Consider the following 17,273-nt stretch of genomic DNA (forward strand, 5'->3'; position numbering starts at 1 on the left):
ACTTTATATCATGGCCCCCAAAGTCAGCCTGGTCTCTCTCCGAGCACTCTGGTCTCTTCCATGCCAGCCCACACGCTAGGGAGGATGCTCTGTGGACAGACAGAAGCTATCGGGTACAAAGGCACAGGGGTTGGCAGTGACAAGCTCTCGGTGTGTGTCAGTGACCGCTGAGAGGGTGTGGGTGAGGATACGGGTAAGCACGGACAGTAGTGGATACAACAGCGGAAGGGCAGAGAGAAGGGGATTTGTGTGCTCAGAGACGTCAAGAAAGACTTCTCAGAACAAGTGACAGTAATGGAACCGCGACATGAAAAATGATTACGCATTAACTGGGTGAAAGAGGATGGTGGTCGTGGTCTGAGCAGAGGGAACAGCATGAACAGAGCCTCCACAACGGGAGGGAGTGGGCAGCATGTGAGCCACTGGAAGGGAACCATGGCTGCAGCAGGATATGAGCTGCCGCTGCAGAAATAGGCAGGACCCCCATCACATAGGCATCTCCAGGCATGTTAAGGACTGCAGTTTGTCTTAAGAGGGAGATTGCCACTGGGGGGTGTTGATTGTGTGACTGGTTGAGGAGACAAGGTCAGATTTCATTTTGAAAAGGTTGCTCTGGTTGCAGTGTGAGCACAGACCAGTCAGGAGGCACTGCAGTGGGAGGGTGGCAAACTGGTGCAGGTTTGCCCAGGAACCTGGCTGGGTTTATCACAGAAAGGCCTGCATCTGGGAAATTCTCCATTTAAAGGCAAGCCTGCCTGGTTGGTCACCCAGTGCCGGGTAGTCATCCAGGTAAGAGATTACGATGGTCTCATGAATGATGCAGGAGCATCTCTTCCTGGACCCACATTAGAAGCAAAAGGGTCAGCACAATGAATCCCTATTTCTGAAAGCCCCTTCGAATTGGCCTCCTTAAATATACAGGCAACACAGGGGTACACACACTTGCCTAACGTGCAAATTGCTTTAGGTGAGCCTTGATTATTTTTCCTACACAGGCTGGGTGGCATCACGTTTTTGACATCTCAAAGCCTGGAGCCTGCCCAAGCGAAGGTCGATAGAGGTAAGAAGGGGGACTCAGTCATTGCTGCACCTTGAACCTCTGCTCATGATCAAGCCACACCCTGTCTCCAGACTTCTGTGCCGCCTCTTCACCCCCAGCTTCCTGATTCCAGCTGTGCTTTCCAGCCTATACAGATAGGCCCCCAATCCCACTAAAACTAGCTTTCTGAGCACGCTGTACTGCTGAGCATTTTGAGCGTTCCGAAGCGCACCCTCAACAGAGTTAATAGCTCCGTGCTGAGACTTCAAAGCTGCTTCCCCCATCCCCTTAGCTTAATCTTCCAACTTTTTGTAGTCCCCAGAGGCAGAAGGTGTTTGTTACTAAATCGTCCGAGAGAACTGCTGCAACTCCTGCTCTCACTATCAATGGCTAACTGGGCCCACTATGTGCCAGGCACTGTTTTTAAATGCTTCACATGCATAGTTATTAATATTTGTATTAATAAAGAGACTACTCACTGGACAGACTTTTATTGAGTACCCATGGTTTTCTAGTCAGTTGCTCAAGGACAGGGCATAACCAGCAACAAAGCTCCTCTTTTCATAGTAGTTACCTTCTACACTGTGTAGGGAGAGACTGAGTGATGAATATGTAATGTGGCAGATGGTAAGTTCCATGGGACAGAGGCATTCGGGTGAGGACTGGAGAGTGACATTGGCCGTGGGCACTTTTTCATGTCAAATAACCTAGGAAGCCTTTTCATGAGGTGTCATTTGAGCAGATGCCTGAAGACAGCCAGAGACTGAGTCACAAAGATTCCAGAAAATTTCGTGCAAAGGGAGCAACAACAATATATATACTGTATGTATAAATATACATATATATATATAAACCATATAGCATCTATATATGGTTTGTGGTGAAATTCTGAAATCACACCTTTCATTTTTCTCTCAGGCACTAGTCAAGGTTTCATAAATACATTTTCCCCTTTGTTTAAAATCTTGGAGCATTTAAAAACAATTTTTCTTTTCTTCATTTTTTTATATTTCCTACTATCACTTTGATCTTTAATGGAAATTTTGGTCCTAACGAATCTTTTACTCTCTAATTTGACTTTTTGCATTTTTCATATTTTTCTCTCCTTGATATACATTTTAATGATGGAAAGCCAATTTTGTTCCTTTTAATGATTTTTTGGGTCCATTTTAAATGTTGTGTTTGATGGAAAGTAAAACTCAAGCCATCGTTGATCATTAATTATGGCTAGAAAAATAATATGCTTGAATTTCTAGGCAGAGACATAGTTTGGACCTGTGTTTTCAGATAATGATGCTTTAGTCTACTGTTGACTGAATGTCTGCCATCTTGCAGTCGTATGCTATAGGGAATACAGAGATGGTGATGATGACAGTCTTTTCCCTTAGGGAGCTTTTGATCAAACAGGAAAAATAAGTCACAGAAGGTCAATTGGCCATCAGAGGCAGTGTGTGTTGGGAGTCTTTTCCTGGATAACATGGGTCTGGAACACAAAATAATAGCTATTACTTTTATAGTCCCTGCTAAGTATCAGACACCCAGTTCTCACTGCTGATAGGTCTATCAGGTGTCATTAGTACCTGTATTTTAGGGACAAGAAATTGAAGTTCATAGAGATGACATAGCTAAGGTTGCCATGCTGGGTGGAAGAGCTGGAATTTGAACCAAGTTCATATTCGTCCTAAAGTTATGCTAAGGAAGGGATGCTTTGACCCTCAGACAGATGAGGCAAGGAGCCCAGGGACATCTGAAGTCTGGGTTCATGGGTACCATTGGGATTACGCTAAACATTCTGACAGAGGAGGCTAAACGGATTTGAGCCCCAGTGCAGGACATGGAGGCATCATAGGTTGATAAGAGCTCAAGAAGGGCCTCAAGTTGAAGATTTTTTCCTTTGTGCATGGGCCAGGAGGGAGCAATCACAGCACTTCTTCAGATGGTAGTTGTTAAGTGTCAATCAGGGGTTTGGACCAAAGGAGGAAACGCTGTAGTAGTGCTGAAGTGGAGAGATCACTGTGTCCTGGGTCTCACTCAAGCCAATAATGAATTTTCTTTTCTAATAGAGGTGGAAATAATGAGCCTTGATTAATTCATCTATTTTTCACCCATGTTAATTTTCAGTTTTACTTGTTTCCTACACTTCACTTGCTTTCCTTCTGGGTCTTGCATTACTGATGAAAATTTGGTTCTTTTGTGAATTTCTCATACCGTTTCCTTTACCTGCTTCCACCCCTTATTGTCCTGTGGTATCTTTGGTTCCAGAAGTCTAGGTTCTGATCCCATGTGTGCCCTGAATTTACTCTACCTAGAAAACTAATTTGGAGAGTGGACTCCATTTTTCTGCAGAAGGGACTATAGAACTGCACTGAAAATAGGGAGAATAAAAAGCTATTTTATAGATGGAGACAGTGAGGTGCAGAGAGGCTAAGTGACTTTCAGAAGATCATTGCTTTAGCAACTGACAGAGCTGGAGTTGAGCCCAAGCCTTCTGACTCTGAATTCATTGTTTTTCCTTCGGTCTGCGCTGCTCGGGTGGAAACTTTCTCATATGAAGATTGATGAGTCCTGGATCAGTCATACTATGGGGTGAGTGCTCATATCCTATGACTTAAGAAGACGAATTAGTGAATGAGTGGGTCTCATTCAGAAGAATGAGACTTGGTTTCCCTGGTTAGTCCTTTAAGAGATTTTCAGAGCCCCTCTAGGAAAAAACCATCTCTGGTCAAATCCCATCGCAGCCCCTTGGCAGCTATGTGACTCTTAGCAAATTACTTACCCTCTCTGTGACTCAGGTCCAGGTGGCTCAGTGGTAAGAGTCCCTCTTCAAATGCAGGGGACTTGGTTTTGATCCTTGGGTTGGGAAGATCCCCTGGAGGAGGAAATGGCAACCCACTCCAGTACTCTTGCCTGGAGAATTCCATGGACAGGCTACACATGCACGTGACATGATCTTTATTATAGAACAGGGATAAATCATAGTACCTGCCTCATAGACTTTTTTGCATGTGTTAAAACAGGTAAAAGCTCTAAGAAGAGTGCCCAACATGGGGTGAGTGATCCCTAAACAAGCAATCACCTATTTAATTAACTAAAGAACTAAAGCTATTTACCTTAGGTATCTACAGTTTTAGTTTGGGAACCAAAGCTTAGAAACATTCTGGGTACTCAGAAGTTGTGTCTTAGCTGCAGATAATAGCTTTAGGATTTTGTCAGTCCTGGGGAGACCTCTGACCAAATCACTCCCTCTTCTATATAAGTGAAGCTGAATTCCCTAAATTGGCTCCATGGCCCGTCATTCCCTTTGACAGGGCAACGCAGCAAATGAAAATACTTCTATGACGGCTAACTCATGTCATCAAAAGCTGAATGATTTATATCTGGTCATATGTTGAAAGTGACTTTTCTTAGGGGTAGGAGACAGAATGTGTTACCGGCAAGGGGAAGGGAAGTAGAGGAGGTTGGTTAGAAGTGCCAAAGACGAATTCTCCATCTAGAAAAGTGAAGAAGAAAATGTTTGATATATAGTTGGCCTTCAAGGAACAACTTTCAAATGGGAAATGTGCCATTTGCTCTGGGGGCCCTCCAGCCAGATATTTTCTCAAACCTCTCTCAGCAATGTCCATTTATCTCTCAGATCTGATCAGATAAATTGCTTGTTTAAAAAGAATATGCAAAAAAAAATAAAATAAAAAGAATATGCATGTGAGATTTCTTCAAAAAGTATGAGACATTATGGGATTTTATTGCACTGTAGCCTCAGTTCAACTCTGACAGTCATAAATAAACATTTCAATCAGGACAGGACTTCTCAATTGAGGAGGATGCTATATGGGTGAGAATTTCTTGATTCTTTATATATATGCACATATATATATATGTATATATATACACACATATATATATGTATATATATACACACATGTATATATATAATCTTGTTCACTTATTTTTGGCTGCAATGGGTCTTTGTTACTTTGCCTGGGATTTCTCCAGTTGCAGCCAGCAGGGGCTTCTCTTGTTGTGGAGCACAGGCTCTAGACACGAAGGCTTAAGTAGTTGTGGCACACGGCTTGGTAGTAGCAATGTATGGGCTTAGTTGCCCTGCAGCATGTGGAGTCTTTCTGGACCAGGACCAGGGACTGAACTGTCCCCTACATTGGCAGGTGGATTCCTATCCATTGTGCCACCAGGGAAGTCCTGATTCTTTTTACATCTGTGGGAGAGTACTGCTAAGTGTGTGTGTCTGGGTTGGGGGTGGGTGGGTGGAGAATGTAGGTATTTTCAGAGCTTCTCTGCTTTGATTTGTACTAAATTTTGACCTCATTGGGGCCATACTTTTGGTTTCCAGTTCCCAGGCCAGCAGATATACAGCAAGCTCTGTATGAAGTATCTAAGCTTAGCCTTTGAGGACTCCTTTCTTTATTTAAAAAGAAAAGAGAGGAAAAGATGTGGCAAAATAAGGGTGACCTGCCTTCTTGAATTTCTTATGAAAAGAAATAATGAAAGGAAGAAATATAAAGCATTTAGAAGATTGAGAAACTTTCTTCTACAATGTCAATTTCCTTCCTAGGCACCCCACTCCAGTACTCTCGCCTGGAAAATCCCATGGACGGAGGAGCCTGGTAGGCTGCCCGTGGGGTCGCTAAGAGTTGGACATGACTGAGTGACTTCACTTTCACTTTTCACTTCCATGCATTGGAGAAGGAAATGGCAACCCACTCCAGTGTTCTTGCCTGGAGAATCCCAGGGGCGGGAGCCTGGTGGGCTGCCGTCTATGGGGTCGCACAGAGTCAGACATGACTGAAGTGACTTAGTAGTAGTAGTAGTAGTGGGTGACCTCTATGACTGAGACTCTAGTCCTTAAAAAATAGTTCTTTCCTCTGAATGGAATCTAGTTTCATTTTATTAACTTATTTATTTGTGGTTGTGCTGGGTCATTACTGCATGGGCTTTTTTCTAGTTGCAGTGAGTGGGGGCTTCTCATTGCTGTGGCTTCCCTTGTTGCAGAGCACAGGCTCTAGGGCACATGGGCTTCATCACTTGCAGTTCCCGTGCTCTGGGCACACACTCAGAGTTATGGCACATGGACCATAACATGGCATGTGGGATCTTCACAGACCAGGGATCGAACCCATGTCTCCTGCATTGGCAGCTGGATTCTTTACCACTGAGCCACCAGGGAAGCCCCAGGAATCTAGTTTTATTAATTAAACTTGATGTGTGGTAGGAAAAATTCTCTCCATCTGAAAGACCTGCTCAGTTTCATGGGCTCCTGATCTAGCTCCATGGGACAGTTCCCAGAGTTTGAAACAGAAATCACGGTGGAATCAAACCATTACACTTTGTTTTTGGAAAAACTACAGTGTGGAATGTGGAAATATTTCTGATTGCCCACATTCCATAAGTCCAAATATGGGTCAGTCATACACAGGGATGTTGTCATTGATAATGTTCATATCATAGGGGAGCTGGGAACATGAAAAACTATTACACATGATATTTGCTCATTTGATCTTGAGCCTCCCGAGAATCTAGACACACTAGATTGATCCCTCAAATACTGATAGATAAAAATTATCAAAAATTCTGGGATTTGTGGAATTCAGTTGTCTAATTAACTGAACCAAGGAAATTTTAATAATTATTGGGATCAATTATTTTTGTTGGGAATGAAAATTTTATGATATGGAATATTATGAAACATAGATTAAGAGATCAAACACTCTTTGTCTTTCCAAGAAGAGTATGTACCATAACATATTCAAAAAATTATATTAGCTTGGGATGGAAGTGTTCTGAATTCCAGCTCATCCAAGCACCTAGTCATCATGGAGGTAAAACCAAGAGGAGCTAGTAATGGATTGAACTCTGAGAGGGGCAGATATTAAGGGAGACTATTAGGTCTGTGGAATTGGATAGATAATGGTTAATAATTTCCTCAGAATCTCCATCAAATAGTCATCAACATTCACTTAAAAATGTCCAGTTATAGCAAACCTTTCAAAGAAACCCATTCCATTTGGATGACTGATTTTCTCTTCTTTGGGGTGGGAGTCATGTTTATCATTGCGTTTCCTCTATTTCTTATTCTTTTTTGTGCCCCTTATTCTTCAAACTGTGTGGAGGCCATCACTTGTTTATGGGTTGAAGTCAAGACTCATTAATAATAACACCTTAATATGATCAATCTTAGTTTTTGCTGTTTACATAGGACTTCATCCACCCCTTTAAACTTCCCATTATTTCCTGGAGCCTCATATGTGCTCAGCCATCAGACTAGTCATTCTGTCCCCCAGCCTTGTCCTCACTGCACCTTGTCTTTATTCTGGCCTCTTCTGCAGGAACCCTCTGTTAAAATGACACCCTGTTGAGCACAATAGTTTTCTGTGATGGTCTTTTGAAGTTCCTAGGTCACCGGAGGAGATGATGGATGGAAAAGAACAGCTCCTTCTCCACCCCTGGCCATGCTCTCTCACTGAGCCTTGAAGCAGCAGTGCTTGGTTTCATAGTCTTACAAAATCTTTTATGAACACAAGGAATTCTCCTACCTTTTTTCTTCTGTGTGTATCAGATATTGTCCTATTCTGTCCATTGTTCTCTTCTTTATCTCCACTTATCCCTTACCCACAATTTCCCCTCTCTCTCCAGATTCCTGCAACCAAATAGGTCCCCTTCATGCCTCTTGTCCTTCCAATCCCCCAAACTTCTCCTGTATATCTGCATATATAATAAACTCATGAAGGGTTCCTTGTCTATCAGTTTCACAAAAAGGTGGCCTAGCTATCCCAGGCCAATGCAGGTAGGTCACTCTGCTACATGACAGTTTTAGACTGGTGTTCTTCAGCTGCTCCATCCTTTTCCTGTGGGATATACGATGTTGTTCTTTTATTGAAAAATCTCTGGGAAAGTCATTCTTGTACTATCTGCATTATTTCAGTGATGTGACTCCCCACCCCCACCCTATTCTGTTCCTCCTCAAAGTCACAATCATTCATTCTCCATCCTTTCTATTTTCCTCCAGCTTTATTTAAATGGTTTGCTTTCTATTTTCCTTTTCCACGTGTTTGATATCCTTTCTAATAAGCTAGAGAATTGAGAGCCAGTCTTCAAGCCCCTGCTACTCGAATGTTCTGTACTGAAAGGAGTGTGGACTTGTGTTGAAGCCCAACTTTACTATGTCCTTCTGTGAACTTCATTTATTATGATGTATAAAATGAAAAACAACAACCTTATGAGGCAGAAGATAATTGCTAGAGTTAAATGAGATAACAAAGGCAGAATTTCTAATTCAGTATCAAACCACATAACAAGTATCAGTCTCCTTCCCTTTCCCATCCCATCGCTTGGTGACAAGTTGCACTGTGCTGTGCGGAGAAGGCAATGGCACCCCACTCCAGTACTCTTGCCTGGAAAATCCCATGGGTGGAGGAGCCTGGTAGGCTGCAGTCCATGGGGTCGCTAAGAGTCGGACACGACTGAGCGACTTCACTTTCACTTTTCACTTTCATGCATTGGAGGAGGAAATGGCAACCCACTCCAGTGTTCTTGCCTGGAGAATCCCAGGGACGTCGGAGCCTGGTGGGCTGCCATCTATGGGGTCGCACAGAGTGGGACACGATTGAAGCGACTTGGCAGCAGCAGTGCACTGGCTGTGGTCCATCACTGCATGCTGATCCACATAACACTCCTGCAGCATGTCGAGTGCCTTCCTCGTCTTGCCGTCCTCCTTCCAGGCTCCTCAGTATACCAGTGGCCTCTGCATCAAGTTTGCCATGGAACCTCGAGTTAGTATGTGTCTTGATCCTTTGGTCTTTGTGCCTTAGTTGTTGTTATTGTTGAGTCACTAAGTCATGTCCGACTCTTCTGTGACCCCATGTACTGTAGCCCGCCAGGCTTCTCTGTCCATGGGATTTCCCAGGCAGGAATGCAGGACTGGGTTGCCATTGCCTTTGCCAGGGGACCTTCCGGACCTGGTGATTGTCAGGTGGGCTCTTTACCTGGGCAGCTTAGGTGTATCATTCATGTCGCAAATTTGAATCATTGTGTTTTGCACACTATGCAAATCCGTGCAGTGTGATGACAGCTGGTGATATTAACACACAATTGCATACATGACCACATGTCTAACTTTGTTTGTGAATGTGTTCATCGTACAGATTTTACGGAAACACCTTAGAATTGAAGAAGAACTAGCTGTCATTAAGGTTGTAAGAGTGACATTTTGAGTTTGGAAAGGCAGTTGCAACTGAAGAAAAGGAATGGGGGAATGTATCCTGTCTCCCAGACCCATTGGTAGAATTAAATTTGCGTGCCCAGAAGTTACTTATTATAAAATGTTGGTATTTACTGAAATATTTAAGGTTGCAAAACAGGCTTTTTAGAAGAATAACTTGAATGCTGTAAATCTGTTTAGCTCACATAGGCCCCCAGGGCAGCCAAACAAATGCTTCTCTTGATGATGTCAGGCCCTTTAAGAAGGATTTTCTTGGTAAATCCTTCTCTCTTAATCCACACAGAATTCCCCCAACTGAAAACTGATTTTTCATGCAAGTACATGTCCACTTTAGAGTACCTTTTTGCCTAATCTGATGATGAAGCATTTAAAAGCCTTATCTGATGCACAGATTTAGTCTGTAATTTGTATGACAGAAATGTGTGTCAGTTGCAACTTTTTATAAAAGGCTTTCGAATCATGGTGCTGGAGAAGACTCGAGAGTCCCTTGGACAGCAAGGAGATCAAACCAGTCAATCCTAAAGGAAATCAACCTTAAATATTCATTGGCAAGACTGATGCTGAAACACCAGTACTTAGGCCACCTGATAAGTAGAGCTGACTCGTTGGGAAAGACCCTGATGCTGGGAAAGATTGAAGCCACGAGAACGGGGCAACAGGGGATGAGATGGTAGGGTGCCATCACCAACTCAATGGACTTGAATTTGAACAAACTCTGGAAGGCAGTGAAGGACAGGGAAGCCTGGTATGCTGCAGTTCATGTCGCTAAGAGTCAGACATGCCTGAGTGACTGCGCAACAGCAAAAAATTACGGAACCCCAGGCCTTCATGTCCTTCTAATTCTGCATTCTTATTACCATCACAGGCCTGTTTGCTGTGCTTATTATATATTTGCTTTTGAAACTTGTCACAGACAACGTTAACTCTTCCCTGACATCCAAGCTATGCTCAGAGTTCTTGAATTCCCAGGAGTTCCCTTGTGTACTGAGAAGGGGGAGAGACCTATCACAGTTTCAGTTAGGAATCAGAACAATAGCCATTTGTTTCAAAATTCAATTACTGTTTTTTTGTGACATGTATTTATGTATTCATTCTACCAGAGTTTTAGCCATCTCAAATTCAGGAATGGTCTTATTAAGTTGTTTTATGTTTTTCCTAGATAGTGAGGGACAGGGAGGCTTGGCGTGCTGCAGTCCATGGGGTCACAAAGAGCTGGACACAACTTAGCGACTGAACAACAACAAATATTTTTCAAAGGATTATTTGGGGATGTTATTTGAATTCTAGGAACACAAGAGATTTCTAGAAACAGCATGAGACTGCTATAACAGGTTATCTTGGGTAACCATCTATACCTCAAAACTTGGGCTTTTCCATCAATTTCATGAGTCAATACTTATCTTCACCTTTATTCTTTCTAAACCTGCCATTTGGATAGGTGCAATCTTTGACTCCTGACATATAATATCTTTTAATGTTTCTACCTTTCAGTTGAGGTCAATTAACAGATTTTTGAGAATGAGCTTGTGAAATCATCTGGAAATGCTTCTAAAATTGTGTGTAAATGGTGTGAGAGAACTATTAGACACCCATGTGACATATCCAGCTATAGGAATTGTGGACATGAGCATTTTGCATGAAGTAGTGATATTGTGAGTAGCAGTCCAATGGGGAATTCTCAGAGCAGCACAGTTTATTAAAGGAAGACTTGTTTAGAGCCTGATACTACTTTCTTTGCCAAACCTTTGGGTCCAACTATACCTGTTGTGACATGGAAGGTGTTTGTCTTAGGACCTGTTGAAATTAGCGATGAGACTTAATTCTTTTAAATTCAGGTATCAGAAGGTAAAAACTAGTTAGATATTGTTTAGACAGTCCCATTACAACTTCCAACCTTCTGCCAAAGATGGAATGGATTTAAATGTTTGAGTAGACATAGTTCTAAGTGTCCATACCCACAACTAAGCTCCTGCTCACAGGGGGAACTGTTTCAAAGTCTGGGGGTGCTCTGACATTTTTTGTTATACCTACAGTCAAAGCTTATTTTTAAAAAATTATTTGTTAATTTATTTTTTTGGTCGCACTACATGGCATGTGAGATCTTAGCTCCCCGACCAGAGACTGAGCCTTCGCCCTCTGCGTTGGAAGTGCCAAGTCTTAACCACTGGTGATGGTGGTGGTTGTTCAGTCACTCAGTTGTCTTGGCAAAGTAGTATCTCTGTTTTTTAATACGCTGTCTAGATTGGTTATAGCTTTTCTTCCAAGGAGCAAGCCTTTTTAAATTTCATGGCTGCAGTCACCATCTGCAGTGATTTTGGAACCCCAAAAAATAAAGTCTGTCACTGTTTCCATTGTTTCCCCATATATTTGCCTTGACGTGATGGGACTGGATGCCATGGTCTTCTTTTTTTCAATGTTGGGTTTTAAGCCAGCTTTTTCATTCTTCTCTTTCACTTTCATCAAGAGGCTCTTTAGCTCCTCATTGCTTTCTGCCATAAGGGTGGTGTCATCTGCATATATGAGGTTATTGACATTTGTCCTAGAAATCTTGATTCCAGCTTGTGCTTCATCCAGCCTGACATTTCACATGATGTACTCTGTGTATAAGTTAAATAAGCAGGGTGACAATATACAGCCTTCACGTACTCCTTTCCCAATTTGGAACCAGTTTGTTGTAACCACTGGACTGCCCAGGAAGTCTCTGAAGTCAAAACTTATTAATATTCAATCATAATTCTGTTAACTTCACTTAAGCAGATTTAATGGTGATATCCAATCTTAACTGTCCTCACTGCTCTGGGGCATTGTGAGACAAATCTTTCTTTAGGTCCTGTTGAAAACATTAGACTGAACACTTGCATACTTTTAGAACAGAGAAGAATTCCTGGCAGGAATTTTGTAAACATTACATGTGCTTTTTCCTTTCTGCCAGATGGATAATTAACATGCTGGCTAAGGAGCATGTAGATCATGGCCTTACTTGCGTAATTGCCATAATGTCTTAACCATCAACTGTCTTTGTGACCCCATGGACTGTCCATGGAATTCTCCAGGCCAGAATTCTGGATTGGGCAGCCATTTCCTTCTCCAGGAGATCTTCCCAACCCAGGGATCGAACCCAGGTCTACTGCATTGCAGGCGGATTCTCTACCAGCTGAGCTACCAGGGAAGCCTTAACCATCAAAGAGAATAATCCTTATGTAGAGGTGTTAGAGGTCTCCTGCAAGTGTCCCATAACAGATTTATTTTCTCTCCCCAGTGTGTGCATGCTCAGTTGCTAAATTGTGTCCGACTTTCTGCAACCCCAGGTACTGCAGCCCTCCAGGCTCCCCTGTCCAGGAGATTTTCCAGGCAAGAATACTAGAGTGGGTTGCCATTTACTCCTCCAGTAGATCTTCCTGACCCAGGGATCAAATCCTGGTCTCCTGCATCTCTTGTATTGGCAGGTGGATTCTTTACTACTGTGCCATCTGGGAAACCTCTCTCCTTGAAGTTTTTACCTGTGGCGGATTCATTTTGGTATTTGGCAAAACTAATACAATTATGTAAAGTTTAAAAATAAAATGAAATTTTTTAAAAAATTAAAAAAAAAGATATAATACTTAAAAAAAAAAAAAGAAAGAAAATGCATTGTTTTGTAACTTCTACATGCACATTTTTAAGACGTTTAGGCTTGGATTCTATTTCTAGTTCTTGTGACTTTGTGTAAGTTACTTAGGCTTATATGGTTCTCATGGGTAAAGAGGGAGTGTTGTTAGTACTCATCTCATAGATCTATGAGAATTAAGTGTATGAGGCATTGGAAGCACTTAACTGAGGCCTAGCAGTGCTTAAAACCTCATGAGATGTTGCCTCACCTCATCTTCCTCTTCCTCTGCTTTCTTTTCTTCCTCCTTCTCAACCAAATATGAATCCACCTATTTTAAATTTTTGTAGATTCTTATTGATTGTCTTTAAAATGTTACCTTCCTGGCTCTTAGTCAACCAAGGAAAATGAGCTTGCCAGACAACAGTGGAGATTCTAACTATCTTTGCCGAAACAGACATTGACACTGGGTTGGAATGGAGTGGTGGGTTACCCTATCCCTTTCTTGGAAGATCCTTCTGTTTAAACATTGCTATACAGAGTTACTGGTATTGTGCAAAATTCACTTCAAAATAACTAACTCACATGGCAGATTTTATGAACTGACACTAGATTTAAGATGAATAAGGGCCTATCTTGATCACCATGGTAAGATTAAGGTTTGTGAATCTTTAATACCAATATGTCTTCTTCAAAAGCAACAATACAAAAAAGAAGCTGATACACCTTATGAAGCCATTTCCTATAAATTATTGACCTCTGTAGGATTCTGAATATTTAATCAGACATAAAAGTCTTCTAAAGATCACACTTACATGAGAAACCTTTACCAAAGACTGGCTTTGAGCCCACTTGCTTCATCCTGTGTAGTACTACATTGCATTTAAAAGTCTATCCAGCAATAAATTTTTTATGGCACTTAAAATGGTTTTCAGCTATAGTGGAATAGTAGAAAGACCACCAAACTGGGAATCCAATAACCTGGATTTGAGTCCCACTTCTGTTCCTCACTAGCTGTGTAATCAGGGGCAAGTCACTTTAAACTTTCTGGTCCTCTTTAGCCTCTCTGTACATAAACAACAATGACGGCATCTGTCATATTGGCCTTGGAGAGTGGTTGTATGTTTCCAATGGAAATTGGAGCCACACAACTTCTTTTACAGAAGTTTATACAAATTTCATATTATGGTGTTGTATGCCAGTGCAGGAGACAAAATAGATGCGGGTTCGATCCATGGGTCAGGAAGATCCCCTGGAGTAGGGCATGGTGACCCACTGCAGTATTCTTGCCTGAAGAATGTCATGATTAGAAGAGCCTGGTGGGTTTCAGTCAATAGGGTCACAAAGAGTCAAACACAACTGAAGCAACTTAGCATGCACAATAATTCATGGAAGTATTTGGGAATGTTTTATAAATTTAGAATGCATAATGTGAGACAGTTTTTTTTTCTTTTTTCCATAACAGAGGGACTATAGGGGAAACAAGAGATGGCAGAGTTGCTTTATCTCTGAGAGTCCCCATCCTTCTCCCTTCCTCCGTCAGGTCTGTGGTCTCTGGTGAATCTTTAAACAAGAGAGTGCCCTTAAAGCCCCCTCCCACGGTCTTTTCTCCTCTATAAAATGTAAAAGTCTATTTTAAATCCTTTATTCTGTATAATTGGAAAGTCATTATTTGAGAGCAGTGTCCTTAATTAGGAAATGCAAACTTGACTTAACACATGCAATGACTCTTCCTGATTTAAACTTCTCATAAAAGCAAACTCCACAGAATGGGTTCACATATTTAAAAAGACACTTCTGATTTTTGAAAAGAAAGCTATGCCTGTCTTAACCAAGAATGTGCCAAGCCCATCTTTATGGGATGCCGTGCAATCATACACTGACCTTTGAAACTTAAGTATTCAATGTGTAAGTATCTCATATGTACAGATTCTTTTTTAAAATCACAAGGAAGGGGATTCTTCCCTTAATATACTCATATACTTCCAATAGATGACTATATAAACCAAGTAGAGGCATGAGCCCAGAGATGTGTTGAGGATCTTGATATCTGATATTTTCTTGGAGATCGTATAGCAGGCTGGAATTTATCTTTGTGTCATGAAGATTTAAAGAGGTAAGGGAGAGGTGAAGAAAAGATTCTCTGAAGTCTTTGGGGGGATCTTCAACCCTCACACCTTTTAGCACGTATGGGTATCAGAGTGGCTAGGTTCATGGATTAAAAAAACAAACAAACAGGGCTTTCTGGGTGGCTCATTGGTAAAGAATCTGCCTGCTAATGCAGGAGACACAGATTTGATCCCTGATCCAGGGAGATCCCAATGCCCCAGAGCAACTAAACCTGTGTGCCTTAACTATTGAACCTGTGCTGTAGAGCCCATGCTCAGCAGAAGAGAAGCCACTGCAGTGAGAAGCCTGGGCACTGCAGCTAGAGAGTATCCTTCACTTGCAGCTAAAGAAAAGCCCATGCAACAATGAAGACCTAGTACAACTAAAAATAAATAAGTAAAATTATTTTTAAAAATAATGAACTGTGAAATTCTAGATGTTCAAGCTGGATTTAGAAAAGGCAGAGGAACCAGAGATCAAATTGCCAACATCCGCTGGATCATGGAAAGAGCAAGAGAGTTCCAGAAAAACATCTACTTCCGCGTTATGGACTATGCTAAAGCCTTTAACTGTGTAGATCACAGATCCACAACAAACTGTGGAAAATTCTTAAGATGGGAATACCAGACCACCTGACCTGCCTACTGAGAAATCTATATGCAGGTCACGAAGCAACAGTTAGAACTGGACATGGAACAAAAGACTGGTTCCAAATAGGGAAAGGAGTACATCAAGGCTGTATTATCACCCTGCTTATTTAACTTATATGCAGGGTACATCATGAGAAATGCTGGGCTGGATGAGGCACAAGCTGGAATCAAGATTGCCAGGAGAAATATTAATAACTTCAGATAAGCAGATGATACTACCCTTATGGCAGAAAGCAAAGAAGTACTAAAGAGCCTCTTGATGAAAGTGAAAGAGGAGAGTGAAAAAGTTGGCTTAAAACTCAACATTCAGAAAACTAAGATCATGGCATGTGGTCTCATCACTTCATGGCAAATAGATGGGGAAACAATGGAAACAGTGACAGACTTTCTTGGGCTCCAAAATCACTGCAGATGGTGACTGCAGCCATGAAATTAAAAGACACTTGCTCCTTGGAAGAAAAGTTATGACCAACTATTAAAAAGCAGAGTCATTACTTTGCTGAAAAAGGTCCATCTAGTCAAAGCTATGGTTTTTCCAGTAGTCATGTATGAATGTGAGAGTTGGACTATAAAGAAAGCTGAGTGCTGAAGAATTGATGCTTTTGATCTGTGGTGTTGGAGACTCTTAAGAGTCCCTTGGACTGCAAGGAGGTCCAATCAGTCCATCCTAAAGGAAATCAGTCCCGAATATTCATTGGAAGGACTGATGCTGAAGCTGAAACTGCAATATTTTGGCCACCTGCTATGAAGAGCTGACTCACTGGAAAAGACCCTGATGCTGGGAAAGATTGAAGATGGGAGAAGAAGGGGGCCACAGAGGATGAGATGGTTGGATGGCATCACTGATTCAATGGACATGAGTTTAAATAAACTCTGGGAGTTGGTGATAGACAGGGAAGCCTGGAGTGCTGCAGTCCATGGGGTCACAGAGTCAGATACGACTGAGTGACCGAACTGAACTGATTTTGTAAAAATTGCAAGAAGGAGCCATTTTTCTTACTCTTTGATTACCAGCTGTGACTTTGGCTAGAAATTTATTGACAAAAATAATTCTACTGAACAGAAGTTCGCCTCTATATAATTATTTCAGAGATTCTCCAGTATGTTATAATAAGGCCCAGCTTGGAATGCTTTTGGCTCTTAGTCAAATCAGAGTTTTAAAGGTAGAGGTTTTGCTTCTATAGAATAGTCTAGCATAGTGCTGTCCTTGTGACATTGTAGGAATACAAAGAAAATCATAAAATTGCAGTTTTTATGAAGAAAAAATTAAATGAGGTGATATATGTGTGCATGCATATGTGCTCAGTCTTGTCCAACTCTTTAAGATCCTTTGGACTGTAACCTCCCAGGCTCCTCTGTCCATAGGATTTTTCAGGCAAGAATACTGGAGTGGGTTGCCATTCCCTTCTCCAGAGATCTTCCCAAGCTAGAGGTCGAACCTACATTTCCTGTATCTCCTGCATTGCAGCCAGATTCTTTACCAATTGAGCCATCGAGGGAAGGTGATATGTAAACTCTCTTACTTTCACTACTTTCTGCTTATCATTGTCTTTTCCTTTTAACTTAGACCTACTCTTTGACCATGAAATGATTTTCTTTCTTGTCAAGGCTTATCCTCCTCATTTATCCTCAAGCCCATGTCTTCATCCTTTGGGG

The 17,273-nt window shown here is 41.7% G+C and overlaps 1 protein-coding gene across 10 annotated transcripts in view; it reads left to right on the top strand.

Moving 5' to 3' along the window:
• Nucleotides 1-17,273, top strand: part of FMN1 (formin 1) — a 501,299-nt gene that overhangs the window by 14,514 nt on the left and 469,512 nt on the right. For 7 of the 10 annotated variants that reach the window (XR_011568786.1, XR_011568785.1, XR_011568787.1 and 4 more), the window contains exons 3-4: nt 996-1,060; nt 3,594-3,625. The exons of 2 other annotated variants lie outside the window; for them this stretch is intronic. The gene's annotated coding sequence lies outside the window, so the exon portion shown is untranslated. The remainder of the gene's footprint in view (nt 1-995; nt 1,061-3,593; nt 3,626-17,273) is intronic. One more of the 10 variants, XM_070797222.1, reaches the window with a different exon arrangement.

Source organism: Bos indicus, chromosome 10 (genome assembly GCF_029378745.1).
Source record: "Bos indicus isolate NIAB-ARS_2022 breed Sahiwal x Tharparkar chromosome 10, NIAB-ARS_B.indTharparkar_mat_pri_1.0, whole genome shotgun sequence".
Taxonomy (NCBI): domain Eukaryota; kingdom Metazoa; phylum Chordata; class Mammalia; order Artiodactyla; family Bovidae; genus Bos; species Bos indicus.